This window comes from Heterocephalus glaber, unplaced genomic scaffold, assembly GCF_053883595.1.
Source record: "Heterocephalus glaber isolate CG9 unplaced genomic scaffold, H.glaber_assembly_v1.0 deba00001720, whole genome shotgun sequence".
Taxonomy (NCBI): domain Eukaryota; kingdom Metazoa; phylum Chordata; class Mammalia; order Rodentia; family Bathyergidae; genus Heterocephalus; species Heterocephalus glaber.
Window position 1 is genome coordinate 12,443,061 of NW_028258433.1, and position 17,107 is coordinate 12,460,167.

Genomic DNA, 17,107 nt, shown 5'->3' on the forward strand with positions numbered 1-17,107 from the left:
AGTTTGTATGATTTTAGAATGACAGTGCCCAGCTAGTAAAAGACCTGGGCCACTCTTGGCTATAAGTGACTTAGGAGGAGAATCATCCAAATGTGAAAAATCTGCACCAGCCTCAATCAGTCAGGATTCTGTGATGCCTGGCCATTTTGTGGAAATAAGTAAATCCTCTTCTATGACTTCAGCGCCATCCACCTCATAATTAGCTACTTATTGCTTAAAAGCAATGCAGAATAAGAAATGCTGTGGTTAGCCTGCAAAATCGCTCCTGCTGAACTCTAATTAGTCCAAATGGAAATTGAAATTGTAAATCTGTTAATGTTCTTTGTTTACCTTCTCTTTTTTTTTACCCTGCAATGTCTAAATATTGGCTGAAGTAAATCGAAAGATCCATCACTCAAAAGAACATGGAAGTTGCCAGAAGTTCAGGCAGAAATGCCCGTGAGCGTGTGATAGGTGCTGAGTACCCAGGATTGGAGCTGCCCCTCGGTTCACAGAGCACGATTGTCTAATTGTAGGAAAAGCCTGGCCCATTGCTTCCCTATTTTAGGAGGCAAATCAGAGCATGCTATTTATAGAATGCTCATCAATCAGCCTCAACTTCATATCTGACAAAAGAACTCATAGTCGTGACTTTCAAAGTCTTTCACATTATCTATTCTTTCCTAAACTTTGAGTGGAATGTACATTTGAAAGCTTCTTTTTTGCCAGTGAAAAGTCATTTTCTATAAATTGTTAGGCCAATTGTTTCTGGTGTTTAGAGCAGAATATACATACTCATTACAAGCGGTCTTGAAAAAACTTGAGAACTATAATTAGTATTTGGTACAACTTACATCATACTCAAAAGCTCTTCTGTTTGATCTGTGATTTTGGATATTATGAAATTTCTTTTCTTTTTTGTTGATTTTAATGCTTTTTTCATAGATGTTCTTGTTTATAATCATTTTACTTGTGTCACTGGTTTGGGCAAAATTAAAAACATGTTTTCATAGGGCGTGCACGCACCAGCAGAGTCAGGCAGGAGGCTGCAGGGCCACCTGGGCAGGATCGCAGGGCTGGATCCAGCAAAGCCATGCTTCCAGGGCACACCCAGAGAGGTTTGACTGGACCTATCCGATGCCATGTTTGTGGATGTGATTCACACAGATACTGCTCCCATAGTTCCCTCCTTTGGTTTTGGAATGAGCCAAAAGGTGGGCCATCTGGATTTCTTTCCAAATGGAGGAGAGGAAATGCCTGGATGTAACAAAAATATCTTTTCAACCATCCTTGATCTAAATGGACTCTGGGAAGGAATCAGCAATGTTGCTGCTTGCAACCACCTACAGAGCTACAAGTATTATTCCAGCAGCATCCTCAACCCCAATGGCTTCCTGAGCTACCCCTGTGCCTCCTACCAGGAGTTCCAGGAGAACGGCTGTTTCCCTTGTCCAGCTGAAGGATGCCCCAAAATGGAGCACTATGCTGACGAGTTTCAGGGGAAAACCAGTGCTGTGGAACAAACTTATTTTGTGAACACAGGAAATAGTGGTAACTTTACTCGTTGGAGGTATAGAGTATCAGTCACACTGTCTGGAGAAAAGAAACTGAGAGGGTACATCAAGATCGCTTTGTTTGGAAAAAACGGAGACTCAAAACAATATGAGATTTTCAAGGAAGACCTTAAACCAGATGCCAGGCACACACGTGACATTGATATAGACTTCAATGTTGGAGAAATCCACAAAGCTAAGTTCCTGTGGAACAACAATGTAATAAATCTTTTCCGGACCAAATTGGTGAATACAAAAAAATAAAAGTTTTCATATCTTGGTAGTTTATAAACATGAGTGAAAGTTATAAAGTTCATATTTTTATATCATTGCAAAATCAATGTGATTATATTCAGAAAATTCCAAGTGAGTTCCCAAATTCAATATTAATGATTATGTAAAATAGATGCTATGAAATGCAAAGGTACAACAATAACATTGAAATCTCAACATTTACACAGAGGCTAGGCATTTCCAACTGTTTCCAGGCCCCTAAGGCAATTTAAGGAGTTGCCTTTAAGGAGTTGAGGCTGTCAGAGTTGATAGCTGCCTGAGCTCTGCCACCAGACCTTGCAGTCCCATCCTATTTCTGTCCTGTTACCTTGGCTTGGTTACCCTGAGTGAGAGCATAGCTTTATTGAGCTTTAGTTCCTCACTGCTAAGCTGGGAAGAATGATGTTGTGACTCAGATAAGTTAAGACACATAAAAAGTGTAAACAGTGCAGGTGACACGAGGCATGAGTGGATATTAGCTGTTTGTGCTTTCATTATATTTATATTACTGGAATTAGACTAAAAAAAAATACAACTCTGTTGTCTCTACTTACTTAATCCTTGGTGTAATAAGAACATCTGGGATCCGGTCCTAACTTTGACTCCTGAGTATGCATCCCTGAAATTTTGTTTCCTCACCACTAAAATGAGAATGTGAGATTCCCTTCTCACTGTTACCTCTTGAATTCCATGATCTTGTCCAAGGAAATCACAAAATCCTAATAACTTAGTTAACTTTTTAATGCAGTGTTACACTTTAATACAATATTCAGACAAAATAAAGCATCCAGAAGTGAACTAAAATGAAACATAGAAATATTCTAAAATAATCTTTTCAGAGATACTTCTGAAAGATGCTTTTGGAGCAAAATTCTGATCAATAAATTGGTTGGAAAAACATGCATATATTGAAGGAGTTTTAAAAATTTTGCATGCACATTTGAACCTCCATACTATATAATCTTGGGCAATTTATTTAAAATCAGTGCTGTAGTTTCTTCAACGGCAATATAGAAATAATATTACTATCTGCCTTATACAGAGCTGTTGTAAGAATAGAATAAATTACTATACAAACCTTAAAACAGTGTGGGGCAGAGTCACGCGGAACACACCGAATCAGCCTGCTGCGGACAGGCAGGTCTGCGGATGCCATACCAAGGTCGTGAGTTGCAATCCACTGGACACCCTCCCCCCAAACCCCGCTCCTTTGTACAGCCACCGGTTCCACAATACAAAGACGCAGAGGACACTGGACCACCAGACCACTGTACTGGGAAAGTTGGAGTCATCTTCCCCTCCCATCAGGACCAGGACTATCTTCAGGGGAAGGGCAGCTAGAACCTGCAATGCAACTCTGCAGAGTTCAAACCTATGGGAAGACAGGGAGCTCAACTTGGGACTTGCAGCCAGAAATCTGCCTGAATCTCATGGGTCTGCGACTAGCTTGCTGAGACTCATTGACTTATATCTGCACACTGCTCCCCACGTTGTCTATTGTGACAGCAGAGACACACCCTGAAAGAGGCCCTTCATCTTCATGGTTATTTTTTATTCCCAAAATTTGTTTTATTATTTTGGGTGTTTTTCTCTTTTCTTTTCTTTTGCTCCTCTTATCTTTAATTTTTTCCCCTACTCTTTGCAAATATTTGTTTTTCTCTCCTTTTCTTCTTTATTTTTCTTTTTTTTGGGGGGTACTGGGGATCAAACTCGGGTCCTTGAGCTTGCACAGCAGGCAGCGAAACCACTGAGCTAAATCCCTGGCCCATTTTTTCCTTTTCTTTTCTTCTTTCTTTTCTCTTTCCTTTCTCTCTCTCTTACACTCACTCTCTTGCTCTCCCACATTGTTCATCTTCCTTTTTTTGTCCCTGTTTTGGTCCTCAGTCAAGAGTTCTTCTTTATTTTCCTATTATTCTCTTTTTCCTTCTCACCTGTCTCCTCTGGCCACACTGCTAACCTTCCCCTATCCTTCTGCCCATCTATCCCTCCCTCTCCAACCCCTTCTAACTCCCCATCCCAAAGGGTAAAGTTGTTATATTGAAAAATTTATTCACTGTATGTTGGGTTGGTCCTCGGTCTTGATTTAAGTCACACAGCTAAAGGTGATAGATTAATAACTACCACAAAATGTCATTTTCAAAGATGTACTTGATGCAATGGTGTTGCTGATTGTATCACTTGGGCTAAGATGTGGGTATTGATCTAGTCAATGAACCTTCCTAGTATAAGGAAAATGAGATAGCCTTAGAGTCATTAGAGACTCAAAACTTAAAGACCAGCTATATCTGGAAGACACCTCTGAGAAGCAATCATTCCATAAGGGTTCTAATTACATGCAACAAAGATACCTACAATAAGCAATTTCAAACTATCAACCCAGGAGTGAAACCAAGGACAGTACCAAAAACAAAAATGAGAAGACATTTAAGCAAGGCACAAACTCAGACTTCCACCCCACCAAGGGTAAATCCTGAGGGAAATGAGATGGAAAAGTCCCATAATCAACCACCTGGATACCCTGAACTGAGAGCACAGGAAGTAACAAAACAGATGAATGAGGCTCTAGAAAAATTCAAAGCAGAAATAATCTCCCAGATATCCACAGAGATGGTGGGCAGAGTGAAAGACATGATTAGAGGCTCTAGAACAGAAACAGATAAAAAAAATAGATGAGCTCAGAAACATGCTGGAAGCCATGAATACCCAGCATAAGAAAGAAATGGAATCCATGAAACAGATTCAAACAGATATTCAGGAGATCAAAACCTCCATTGAAAGTATCCACAGCAGATTAAGGGAATCTGAAGACAGAATATCAGATATAGAAGACAGAATCATTGTTAGAGACCATGAAAATAGAGATTTCTTAAAAATAGGAAGGGACCACGAGAAATCAATCTAACAACTGCTAGATGATGCAAAGAAGAATAACATAAGACTGATAGGAGTCCATGAAAAAACAGGAGAAAGCACAATTGACATAAAAAAACTGGTCACAGAAGTAATAGTAGAAAACTTCCCAGACAGAGGTAGAGAATTGGACATACAGATAAGTGAGGCATATAGAACTCCAACTAGCCATGATCAAAAAAAATCTACATCTAGACATATAATAGTCAAGATCCCAGAAACCCAACAGAAAAACAAAATCCTACAAGAAGTTAGAGAAAAGAAACAAATCACCTACAAAGGAAAGCCCATCAGAATCACAGCAGACTTCTCAACACAAACCCTCAAATCAAGGGGAGCCTGGAGTGAAGTATTTCAAGCCCTAAAAGAAAATAACTTCCAACCTAGACTGTTGTATCCTGCAAAATTATCTTTCAAAATCTATGGGGAAATTAGATACTTCCATGACAAAGAGCACCTGAGAAATTTCATGAGCACCAAACCAGCACTACAAGCAATTCTAAACAATATCCTAGAAAAAAGCAATGAAGGTCACAACTCCATGAGGCCCAACAGAGGGAAGCCACCAGGCAAGGTAAGACACTAAAAGGAAAGGGGGAAAAATAAGAAATAAAAGAGCCAACAAAAGTAAAACATCATGACAAGGATAAATCAATATCCATCAATTATAACTATCAATGTTAATGACCTCAATTCACCAATCAAAAGAAATAGACTGGCAGAATGGATTAAAAAGGAAAATGCAACAATATGCTGTATACAAGAAACACACTTAACTCAAAAAGAAACTCATAGACTGAAAGTAAAAAGATGGAAAACAGTTCTCCATGCTACAGGAACCCAGAAGAAAGCAGGGGTAGCAATCTTATTTTCAGACAAAGTAGATTTCAAACAAAAACTAATTAAGAGAGACAAAGATGGTCCCTACATCCTTGTGAAGGGAACAATCCAAGAGGAAGAGATGACAATGCTAAATATATATGCACCAAATACAAATGCCCCCAACTATACAAAACAAATATTAATAGACATGAAAAACCAAATAAACACTAACACAATTGTAGTGGGGGACCTCAATACCCCACTATCACAAATAGACAGATCATCTAGACAAAAAGTTAACAAGAAAATTCTAGAACTGAACTAAGCTATTGAACAAATGGACTTAATAGATGTTTACAGAGTGTTCCCAGAAAATCAGAATACACATTCTTTTCGGCTGCACATGGGTCATTCTCCAGAATAGACCACATGCTAGCTCATAGGACATGTCTAAGTAAATGTAAAAGAATTGAAGTTAACCCCTGTATATTATCAGGCCATAGTGCAATAAAATTGGAGCTCAATAACATAAGAAACTGCAAAACCCCAACAAACACATGGAAACTGAATAACACCCTCTTGAACAACCAATGGGTCACAGAAGTAATTAAAGAAGAAATTAAACAGTTTCTACAAGTAAATGAAAATGCCAGTACAACATACAAGAATCTATGGGACACAATGAAAGCAGTTCTATGCAGGAAATTCATAGCAGTGAATGCCCATTTTAGGAAAACAGGGAAAACTCAGATAAATAACCTAATGCAGAACCTCAAGCTCCTAGAAAAAGAAGAGCATAATGAATCCAAAGCTCATACAAGAGAGGAAATTATAAAGATCAGGGCAGAAATCAATGTAACGGGGACTAAGGGAACAATACAAAAAATCAATGAATCAAAGAGTTGGTTTGTTGAAAGAATAAATAAAATCGATAAACCTTTAGCCAACCTTATCAAAAAAAGGAAAGAAAAGGCACAAATACATGCAATTAAGAATGAAAAAGGGGAAGTCACAACAGATCCAACAGAAACCCAGAGGATCATCAATACCTACTTCGAGAACCTCTACTCCAATAAAATGGAAAACACAGAAGAAATGGGCAGATTCCTAGATACATACGAATTGCCAAAGTTAAATGAAGAAGATATAGAAATTCTAAACACCACAATTACAATGAGTGAAATTGAAAATGTAATAAAATATTTACCAACAAAGAAAAGCCCAGGTCCAGATGGCTTCCCTGCTGAATTTTACAAGGCATTTAAAGAAGAACTAATGCCATTAATCTTTAAACTCATCAAGGAAATTGAAAGGGAAGCAATACTTCCAAATTCATTCCTGGAAGCAAGTGTTACTTTGATTCCAAAACCAGGGAAAGACCCAACCCAAAAAGAGAACTACAGGCCAATCTCCCTAATGAACATAGATGCAAAAATCCTCAACAAGATTCTGGCAAACAGAATACAGAGTGTCATCAAGAAGATCATACACCCTGACCAAATCGGATTAATCCCAGGGATGCAAAGATGGTTCAACATTCGTAAATCAATAAATGTAATACACCATATTAACAGAGTCAAGGACAAAAACCATATGATCATCTCAATAGATGCAGAAAAAGCATTTGACAAAATCCAGCACCCATTCATGATAAAAACCCTACAGAAAATTGGAATAGAAGGTCTTTATCTTAACCTGATTAAGGCTATCTATGAAAAACCAATAGCCAACATCATACTAAATAGTCAAAAACTGAAAACTTTTATGCTAAAATCAGGAACAAGACAAGGATGCCCACTATCACCACTCCTGTTCAGTACAGTTCTGGAAACATTAGCCACAGCAATTAGAAAAGAGAAAGAAATAAAAGGAGTAGTTAGGAAAAGAAGAAGTTAAACTGCCATTATTTGCTGAAGATATGATACTTTACCTAGAAGACCCAAAAAACTCTGTCAAAAGATGTCTAGAGTTAATTGACAGATTCAGTAGAGTAGCTGGATACAAAGTCAACACTCAAAAAACAATAGCCTTCTTATATATAAATAGCAGACCCATGGAGAGAGAAATTCGGGGGAAAAAATTCCTTTTACAATAGCATCCAAAAAAATGAAATATCTAGGAATCAACCTAACAAAGGAAGCAAAAGACCTCTACACTGAAAACTACAGCACTCTGAAGGAGATCGAAGAGGATATAAGAAAATGGAAAGACATCCCTTGTTCCTGCATAGGAAGAACCAATATAGTGACTATGGCCATACTTCCAAGACAACTGTATAGATTTAATGCAATGCCCATTGAAATTCCAACAATATACTTCACAGAACTAGAGAAAACAATCCAAAAATTCATTTGGAATCAGAAGATACCTGGAATAGCAAAAGCAATTCTAGGCAACAGAGACATGGCTGAGGGTATCACAATCCCCAACTTGAAACTATAATACAAAGCTACTGTGATAAAAACAGCATGGTACTGGCAAAGGAACAGACCTGAGGATCAGTGGAATAGATTAGAAGATGCAGAAACAATGCCAGACATGCTCAGTCACCTCATCTTTGACAAAGGAGCCAACCACCCTCATTGGAAGAAAGATAGCCTATTTAATAAATGGTGTTGGAAAAACTGGATTTCAACCTGCCAAAGATTGAAACTACACCCATACCTATCACCATGCACTAAACTCAGATGGAAGTGGATTAAAGATCTAAATATTAAGACAGAAACACTAAACTTGCTGGAAGATAAGTTAGGTAGAACTCTTGAAGACATTGGCATAGGAAAAGACTTCATGAACAAAACCTCAGCAGCACGGGAACTAGCAGAAAGAATCAAAAACTGGGATCTTATCTTATTAAAAAGCTTCTGCACTGCAAAAGAAACCACCAACAGAGCTACCAGACACCCTACAATATGGGAAAAAATTTTAGCAGCTGTACCTCAGATAAAGGACTACTATCTAGAATATATAAAGAATTGAAAAAAATCAGACGCCTCAAATTCAAACACCTAATTCAAAAATGGGCATCTGAAATGAACAGCCATTTCTCAGACAAGGAAGTAAAAGCAGGAAATAAGCATATGAAAAAATGTTCAACATCACTGGTCATTCGAGAGATGCAGATGAAAACAACACTGAGATTCCAGCTCACCCCGAAAAGAATGGCTGCTATCAAGAAATCAACAAACAACAAATGCTGGTGGGGATGTGGGGAGAAAGGAACCCTTCTCCCTTGCTGGTGGGTGTCGAGACTGGTGCAACCACTGTGGAAGTCAGTATGGAGATACCTCAAAGAACTAGAACTGGAAGTCCCATTTGACCCAGCTATTCCCCTGCTGGGGATCTTCCCAAAAGAATTAAAAGAATCATAACACAGTGATATATGTGCACCCATGTTCATAGAGGCACAGTTTGTAATAGCTAAAGCTTGGAAGCAGCCCAAATGCCCACCAGCTGGAAACTTGATAAAGAAAAATGTGGTTTTTTTTAATAAAATGGAGCACTACTCAGCCATAAAGAACGAAAAACTACAGTCATGTGTAGCTAAATGGATGTATATCAAGGCCATACTCTTAAGTGAAATAAATAGGACATACATGTGTAAATACCAAATAGTTTCTCTAGTGTGAGAAACTGATAGTGTAAACAAGAGTTAAAATGATTAAAATGAATAATTGATAATTTAAAATAGGAAAAATGGTCCAAAGACGAAGAAGTGAAGGGAGGGGAAGGGGAAAGGAAAAGAGGGAAAGGAAAAACTATGAGGAAAGAAAAAAAATGGAAATGAAATCTATGTAAATAGGGAAGGGCGGAGGGGGTGAAGGGTGCACAGGTAATGGGGAAAAATATAAGAACCAAGATGCATCATGTACAGGTACAAACACCCAATGATAAATGTAAACGAATTGTATACCTAAAATGTACCAATGAACTAAAAAACAAAAACAATGTGGGGCATATGAGTAAATGTTCAACAAATAGTAGCAAGTATTAGGCTGATTGCTAGTTTCTTTTCATTTTTAAAAACATTTTTATTAGCACATGTTTGCAGTACATAATGTTTACATTCCTTGTGGGCAGTGGTACATGTTCATAACACAGCTTAATTCCTTCTTTCCTTCCCCTCCTTTCTCCTCCATCCTCACTCCTTCCATTTCTTGAGTCCCTTCCCATTTGACAAAGATCTACCTCCATACTTCCTATTATCTGTCTTCTATTTTGCTCTTTATTTATATACTTTGAGTTTCTCATATAAGAGAAACCATGTGATATTTAAGCTATGTGTCTGATTTATTTCATTTAAACTTATGTATCAAGGTGTATTCATTTTCCTACAAATAACTCACATTTATCTTTCTTTATGGCAGAATAGTACTCCATTGTGTTAAATGCCACATTTTCCTTTTTTTTATTCATTAAGTTTATTGGTACATTTTAGATATACAATATGATGACATTCATCATTGAGAATTTGTACCTTTACGTGATATACCTTGGTTCTCATTTTTTTCTCCATTCTCCTGCCCTCCCTTCAACCCCTCCACCCCTCCCTGTTTACAAAGACTTTTTTTTCCTTTTCTCATATTTTTCCTTACCCTTCTTTCCTTTCCCCTAACCTTCTCACTTCCCCTTCTCCTTTAGACCTTTTCTTCCTATTTCACATTATCAATTATACATTTTGATCCTTATATACACTTTTTAGTTTCTCACACCAGAGAAACTCTTCAGTATTTACACATGTGTGTCCTATTTATTTCACTTAAGAGTATGGCCTCATTCTGCATCCATTTAACTATAAATGTCTCTAGTTTCTCATTCCGTATGGCTGAAATAGTACACCACTTTATATATTAAAGAAAACCCCACATGTTCTTTATCCAGTCTCCAGTTGATGGACACTTGGGCTGTTTCCAAGTTTTATCTATTACAAACTGTGCCATTATAAACATGGGCACCCATATATCGCTGTGGTATGATTCTTTTAATTCTATGGGGAAGATAACCAGGAGGGAATAGCTGGGTCATATGGGACCTCTAATCCTAGTTCTTTGAGGTATCTTCACACTGATTTCCACAGTGGTTGCACCAGTCTGCACTCCCACCAACAGTGGAGAAGGGTTCTTTTCTCCCCACAGCTTGCCAGCATTTATTGGTTGATTTCATGATACCAGCCATTCTTTCTGGGGTGAGGTGGAATCTCAGCATTGTTTTCATCTGTATCGCTCAAGTGACCAATGATGTTGCACACTTTTTTCGTATGTTTATTTGCTGCTTTTACTTCTTTGAGAATTGTCTGTTCATTTCAGATGACCATTTTTGAATTAGGTCTTTAAATTTAGGGATCAGATTTTTTTTAAAGATCTTTATATATTCTAGATAGTAGTCCTTTGTCTGAGGAACAGCTTGTAAAATTTTTTTCCCACATTGTAGGTTGTCTCTTAGCTCTGTTGGTGGTTTCTCTTGCAGTGCAGAAGCTTTTTACTAAAATGAGATCCTAGTTGTTGATTCTTTCTGCTAGTTCCCGTGCTACTGAGGTTTTGTTCATGAAGTCTTTTCCTATGCCAATGTCTTCAAGAGTTCTACCTAACCTATCTTCCAGCAAGTTTAGTGTTTCTGTCTTATTATTTAGATCTTTAATCCATTTTGATTTTAATTTAGTGCATGGTGAAAGTTATAGCTCTAGTTTTAATCTTTGGCAGGCTGAAATCCATTTTTTCCAACAACATTTATTAAAGAGGCTATCTTTTCTCCAGGGAGGGTGTTTTGCTCCTTTGTCAAAGATGAGATGGCTAAGTGTGTCTGGAGTTGTTTCTGCATCTTCTAATCTGTTTCACTGATCCTCACATCTTTTTCTTTGCCAATACCATGCTGTTTTTATCACAGTCACTTTGTATTATAGTTTCAGGTTGGGGATTGTGATATCCCCTGTCATGTCTTTTTTGCCTAGGATTGCCTTTGCTCTTCTAGGTCTCTTATGGTTCCAAATGAATTTTTGGATTGTTTTCTTAACAATGTGAAACATTGTGAAATATACTGTTGGAATTTCGATCAGGATTGCATTGAATCTATATAGCAGTTTTGGAAGTATACCATTTTCATTTTATTGGTTCTTTCTATCCAGGAACAAGGGATGTCTTTCCATTTTCTTATATCCTCTTCAATCTCTTTTTTCAGAGTGATGTAGTTTTTAAGGTAGATGTCTTTTACTTCCTTCATTAAATTGATTCCTAGTTATGTCATTTTTTTCAATTCTATTGTGAAAGGAATTCTTTCTCCAATTTTTCTCTCAGTGAGTCTGTTATTTGTATGCTACATTTTCTTTATCCATTCATCTGTTGTTGGGCATACAGGCCACTTCCAAGATTTAGTTATTATGAATTGTGCTTCTATGAACATATGTATGCATGCTTCACTGTAATATAATGTCTTTAACTCTTTCTGGAAGATACCTAGAAGGGGAATAGCTGAGTGAAATGGAATTTCTAGTTTCAGTTTTTTGAACAATCTCCATACTGATTTCCACAGTGGTTGTTGTAGGTTACACTTCCACCAACAGTGCATAAGTGTTCCTTTATCCTTACTGCCTTGCCAGCATTTGTTATTATTTCATTTCTTGATGATGACCATTCTTTGCCTTTTCTTTCTGAACTTCTTTTGCCTATGATGGAGTTAATCAGGAAGCAAGAACACTATAGATTGGTATCATGGTAGGGCCCCTTAAATCTGTCATTCTTATAAGTCATATGTCTCTATGGCATTCTGTTAGACTTCCATGAACATACACACTAATCTTAGCTGGGATGGGGGTCTAGGATAGGCAACATACACTCTGCTTCATTGCAAAGCCTTGTTATTCTTTTCTCACCAGAGGAAGTGGCCTGACAAAGTGCCAGCGATGTTTCAGGTTCAACAGTATGAAGGTAACAAAGACCAAATGGTACCCAGAGTCCTGCTGAAATTAGAGTTACAAAGCTCAACCAGATTCTTGAAGAGCCATATATAGATAATTCCAGATTTTTAATGTGGCTTCCATGAACAAAGGACTCTTGGAGATTCAGACCTGAAGTTACCTCAGAAAGCCATATCTCTGACATTATAAGAAGGAACCAGGGACAGAAACCGCTCCAGTCTCCCACCTCCATTTCACCTCCAAGAACTGAACTAGCAGGAGGAAATATTGTAAGAATGTCCCCCAAGCATGTGACCATCAAGTACTCCATAGAGGTATTATCCAAGATTAAATCAAACTAATCTTTGTTAGGTATGTACTATGAGCAAATCCCTATTTTCTAATTTTAAAGAGATTTTTTTCTGACAGCCAAGGTTTATAACCCATGTAGAATTGTAGAAAGATTACTACCTGTTGCACTCAAAATTCACAGAAATGTCCAAGAATGTGCTTCAGTTTTTTGTCCTACATATACACAGAGTTAAAACTGGAAACAAGAACCAGTACTTGCTCCTCCCAGGTGCATCCTTCATAATAGCAAACTTGTTTTTAAAAAGTGGGAAGAAATTCTATACTCTCAGAGTATCTCAGTTCCTAATATCTAACCAAACTAAAGTCAAATGTTTCAGAATTTTGCTTTTTGGATATATAAAATAGCATGGTAGAAGCCAAGACTATCAGGAGACATATATGTCATCCTCTGGCACACTTGGCCTGACAGCTGATCCTTCTCTGAAAGAAATGTCCCTTCCAGCTGAGATGAAGCAATTTATAGATATTAATTTAACAAATGAAAATTACTATTTCTGGTCATATATTCATATTAATATAGAAGAAATGAGAAAAGAAATCTCTTAATTTCTCGTTGCTTTACACTTTTGGTCAACTTAATAGAAGACTTAACTTTAGCATAAATATTTGGCTATTTCATAGATACTAACATGTAGGGAGGTCTGAGGACATTTAGACATGGAAGATTATAATCAAGTTACAGCCTATATTTTTCAAGCAAAATTTATCTCTCTAAAATGGATGACAAGCCATCTAATTTCCCCTTGTGTTATTCATATGAAAGACCAAAGGAACCAGGCAGCCAGACAAAGGTAAGAGCTTGTCTTTTCCTTGCACAAAAGTCTGCACAAAAAAAGACGGATGGCTCTCAGCACCATGCACAGATGCATGGCTGTGAACCACATGGCTTTCTTTTCTTCTTGGAAAATAGCCTCAAATTAGTCTAGGACATTAGGTGAACTGCTGCTAACTAAGTAAAACGTTCATTACTCTCTGCAACAGTGAATGCCATTGAGTTATATCAGCGGCTCTGAATTCTTTTTCCTCCAGGGGCCCCAGTTGGCCTCTAATTCTTTTTCTCAACCCCCATCCCTTCCCTTTAAATGTTTGTTATTCACTGTGAGACTCTCATCCAAGGAAAATAGATGGAGGTGAACAGGGACGCAGAGAGGGAGCTGTTTTAGAGAAGAGGAGGGGAGTGAAGGGAAGATCCTGTAGAATACATGGATGCTTAAGAAAGGGTTGGAGGACTTTTTATGGAGCAAACATCAAATTAGGTCTGAGTGTTCATCCCAGTTCAGTGGAATGTGCAAAATCTGTTGACAGGTTAAAGAAGAAAGATTTTTAAACATTAATTTTTTTCCCTGAAAATATAAAATGACTATGGATTGTAGAAAATAAAAAGGTATCTGAAAAGGAAGGCTTTTTTGGGGGGTGGGTGAGTGGGAGGGAGTAATATGAGAAACTAACAGACTGGAATAGAATGATTTCATATTTGCGATGCAGCCTGTGATAGCTGAATAACCTTCTTATTTTGACTCACAGCTTCGCACAATGCAGGCTTTCATCACATGAAGAGCCATAGCAAAGAGTTTTGAGCCTTTTTCTCTTTTTATTCATTATCTAAGCCCCATTCCTCCCCCATCCCATTCTCCCATTTCCTCTGTCTGGGTTTGAATAGCTGAAGTGTGCCTGGGAAATGTATGTATAGTACTAGGTGCATTGTTACTTTTCTTTTACCAAAAGCACCTGGCAGGGTCACCAGCCTACCAAGTCTCCCCACAGAGAGTGTCTGAACTTTTTGAGTAAAAATCATTCAAATATATTTTTCCAATAATTTTAACAAATATATTTCTCTATTAGAAATATTCTAACAAATGGTTTTAGTAACACTTTTAAAACCGGAAAGAAAAAGTCTCTCATGTTTTAAGCTTCATCACTTTCTTTTTATTTATTCATCTGTGATTATACCATTTCCCATGGGTTCTTAGTGTTAAAATGTGAACTTGGCCAAACCAGCAAGGGATGGGATCCTTAACTGATTTTAAATTCAAGCCTGAAAATGCAGACTTTGTGATCACAAAACTAGTAACCACAGATATTGGGTAAAGCAAAAAAGATTACCCATTATATAAAAATACATAAGAACAATCAAATGTGTTTCTAGAAATTTTATTCTCCTCAAGATGCACAGCAGAATTCTTTGATCAGATTTCTGCTTCCAGCCAACACATAATAAAGGGACTAGTTATATTCTTCTGTCTTAAACAACCAAAACTCTAAAGAATTATCTGAAATAATAGCTTCAAGATACTGGAGAATAAAACGCTTGGATAACTGAAAGCAGATGCAGAATTATTTTAGAAGTTGTTTAGGCCATAAAAAGAGAAGCTTAATTGCTTAATGAGGGTGGCTGTAGAATTTTGGACATGCTGGTTACACTCTCATTAGAGCCAGACAGGAGACCTAGTGCTTGCCTTAGTTCTGTAAGACGTCCATGAGAAATGGGGGGAGGAAAAATATCTCAGTTGCTGTTTCCTTTTCATCTGGATTAAATATATAACAGAAGCCTAGCTAAATGAAAATGAAGTTCAGGCATAACCTTGAATGAGTGTGAGGGTGAACTGATTAAGTCTGAAACCATAGTAGGAGACAGGAGCTGCAGAAAGTCAGAGGCTTCTGCCTTCCCCTCATGGCAGCAGTGGCTGGGGAGGGTCCTCTTAGGAGCAATTCCTAGACCATGATGCCCAAGGGACAAGAGCATATCTGCAGTCTGTCACTCATCTGCCCTTGGCTTCTTTTCTCCTATGACATGTGACTGATGGAGAGGTTAAAAACTAAGATTTTGAACCCAAGCTGTAAAAGTAAGTGCAGTTCATGGGGGGAGATTTTAGGGGTGATGCTAATATCTTATGTCTTGAGCTGGGTGATGATCACACTGGTGTGTTCATTCATCCAGCTGTGTTTTGATGACTGAACTTTTCTAAATGTATAGTATAGTTCAATAAAATATAATAAAAATAAGCATGGTGATTCAACTTGATTATGCCTTTCCTTTGACCCTGTTTTGAACAAATTATTACCTTATTATGGAAGAATATATTACTAATGCTCATGTACTGATTATACCTCATATGTTTAATGGTTATTGTAGAGATCTTTCATACTTTCAACTAGCAAATAAGAATTCATTCTTTTCATTCCTGCAGGTGGAGACAAAGCTGTATCATTCAGTCCTAGGCCTTCTGTTAAGAAATCTTTATGTCTCAAATAGAAATAAATATCCTTGACAAGAGCGTGGTGACCATTAGGGTAACAGAAAAACATTATTTAGATATTTTCTAATGCTCAGCAGCACAAAAGCCTGGAGTTAAAAAAAAATCTGTTTTCTCATCTTTTATATTTTATTTTTTCTATTTCTAATGTCATAAGTGAACAAAATACCTTACTTTATAATTGTTTTACTCTCTTATTGTTTCATGTAAAATTCTCAGAGTTGAGGACTGTGTCTTCTACTAAAATAATACTACTGTTGGTGGTGTTACTCATGAACTTGTGAGATTGAAAAGGATAAGACTTCCCAAAGGCCTTCTTAGAATATGCAATGATTAAAACTAAATTTAAGTGACCAGATATTGCATATTGTGAAATACACACTGCCAACCAACAGATCCAGAATCTGTCTCAGTTTAGTCCCATCTGAACACCATTTATCTGTAAGCTCCAGTTCTCCTTAAGCTAGGAGTAGCCATATACAACTATAAGAAAATTTTCATATAGAAATCCAAGTTCTGACTTTATTAGGAGGATTTTCCATTTCTCTTTTGTTGAAGGTCTTTTGAAAAAGCCCAAGCCAAGTGAGGGAATTTTCATTCTAACTTACAGGCAGTAGAAGTTGGGCTGGAAGTGGCCCCAAATTACATGGATTCTGGGGTGAGAGAACCTTGTGGGCTGAGAAGCAAGCCTGTTGCAACAAGGCTTGATGTAGGGCCTGCTCAGTCTGGCCACAGCATGGTCCCCTCTGGGCAGAACATCTAACACTAAGGAAGGGTAATGAGAAAGTTAAACCTGGAGGATTTGCCATTACCTTCAGGAGCTAAGAACTTTCACTCATGGAACTCAGGAGATATCTATGAGTGTTAGTCTCACTGGATTACAGTGCAGCCCACCTGACACCAGCAAAGAGTGAATTAGTTGCAGAAACTTTAGAGAATTGTTCTATGAGCATAATTGTTATAGCTTGGATTTTGAATGTCCCTCTCAAGGCCCATTTGGTGAAAGCCTGGTCCCCAGCCTGTGTTGCTATTAGAAGATGATGGAGCCTTTAAGA

The 17,107-nt window shown here is 37.6% G+C and overlaps 1 pseudogene; it reads left to right on the forward strand.

Moving 5' to 3' along the window:
- The first annotated feature begins 404 nt into the window (after positions 1-404).
- Positions 405-1,796, forward strand: LOC101721574 (pancreatic lipase-related protein 2 pseudogene; annotated as a pseudogene).
- The last annotated feature ends 15,311 nt before the right edge of the window (positions 1,797-17,107 follow it).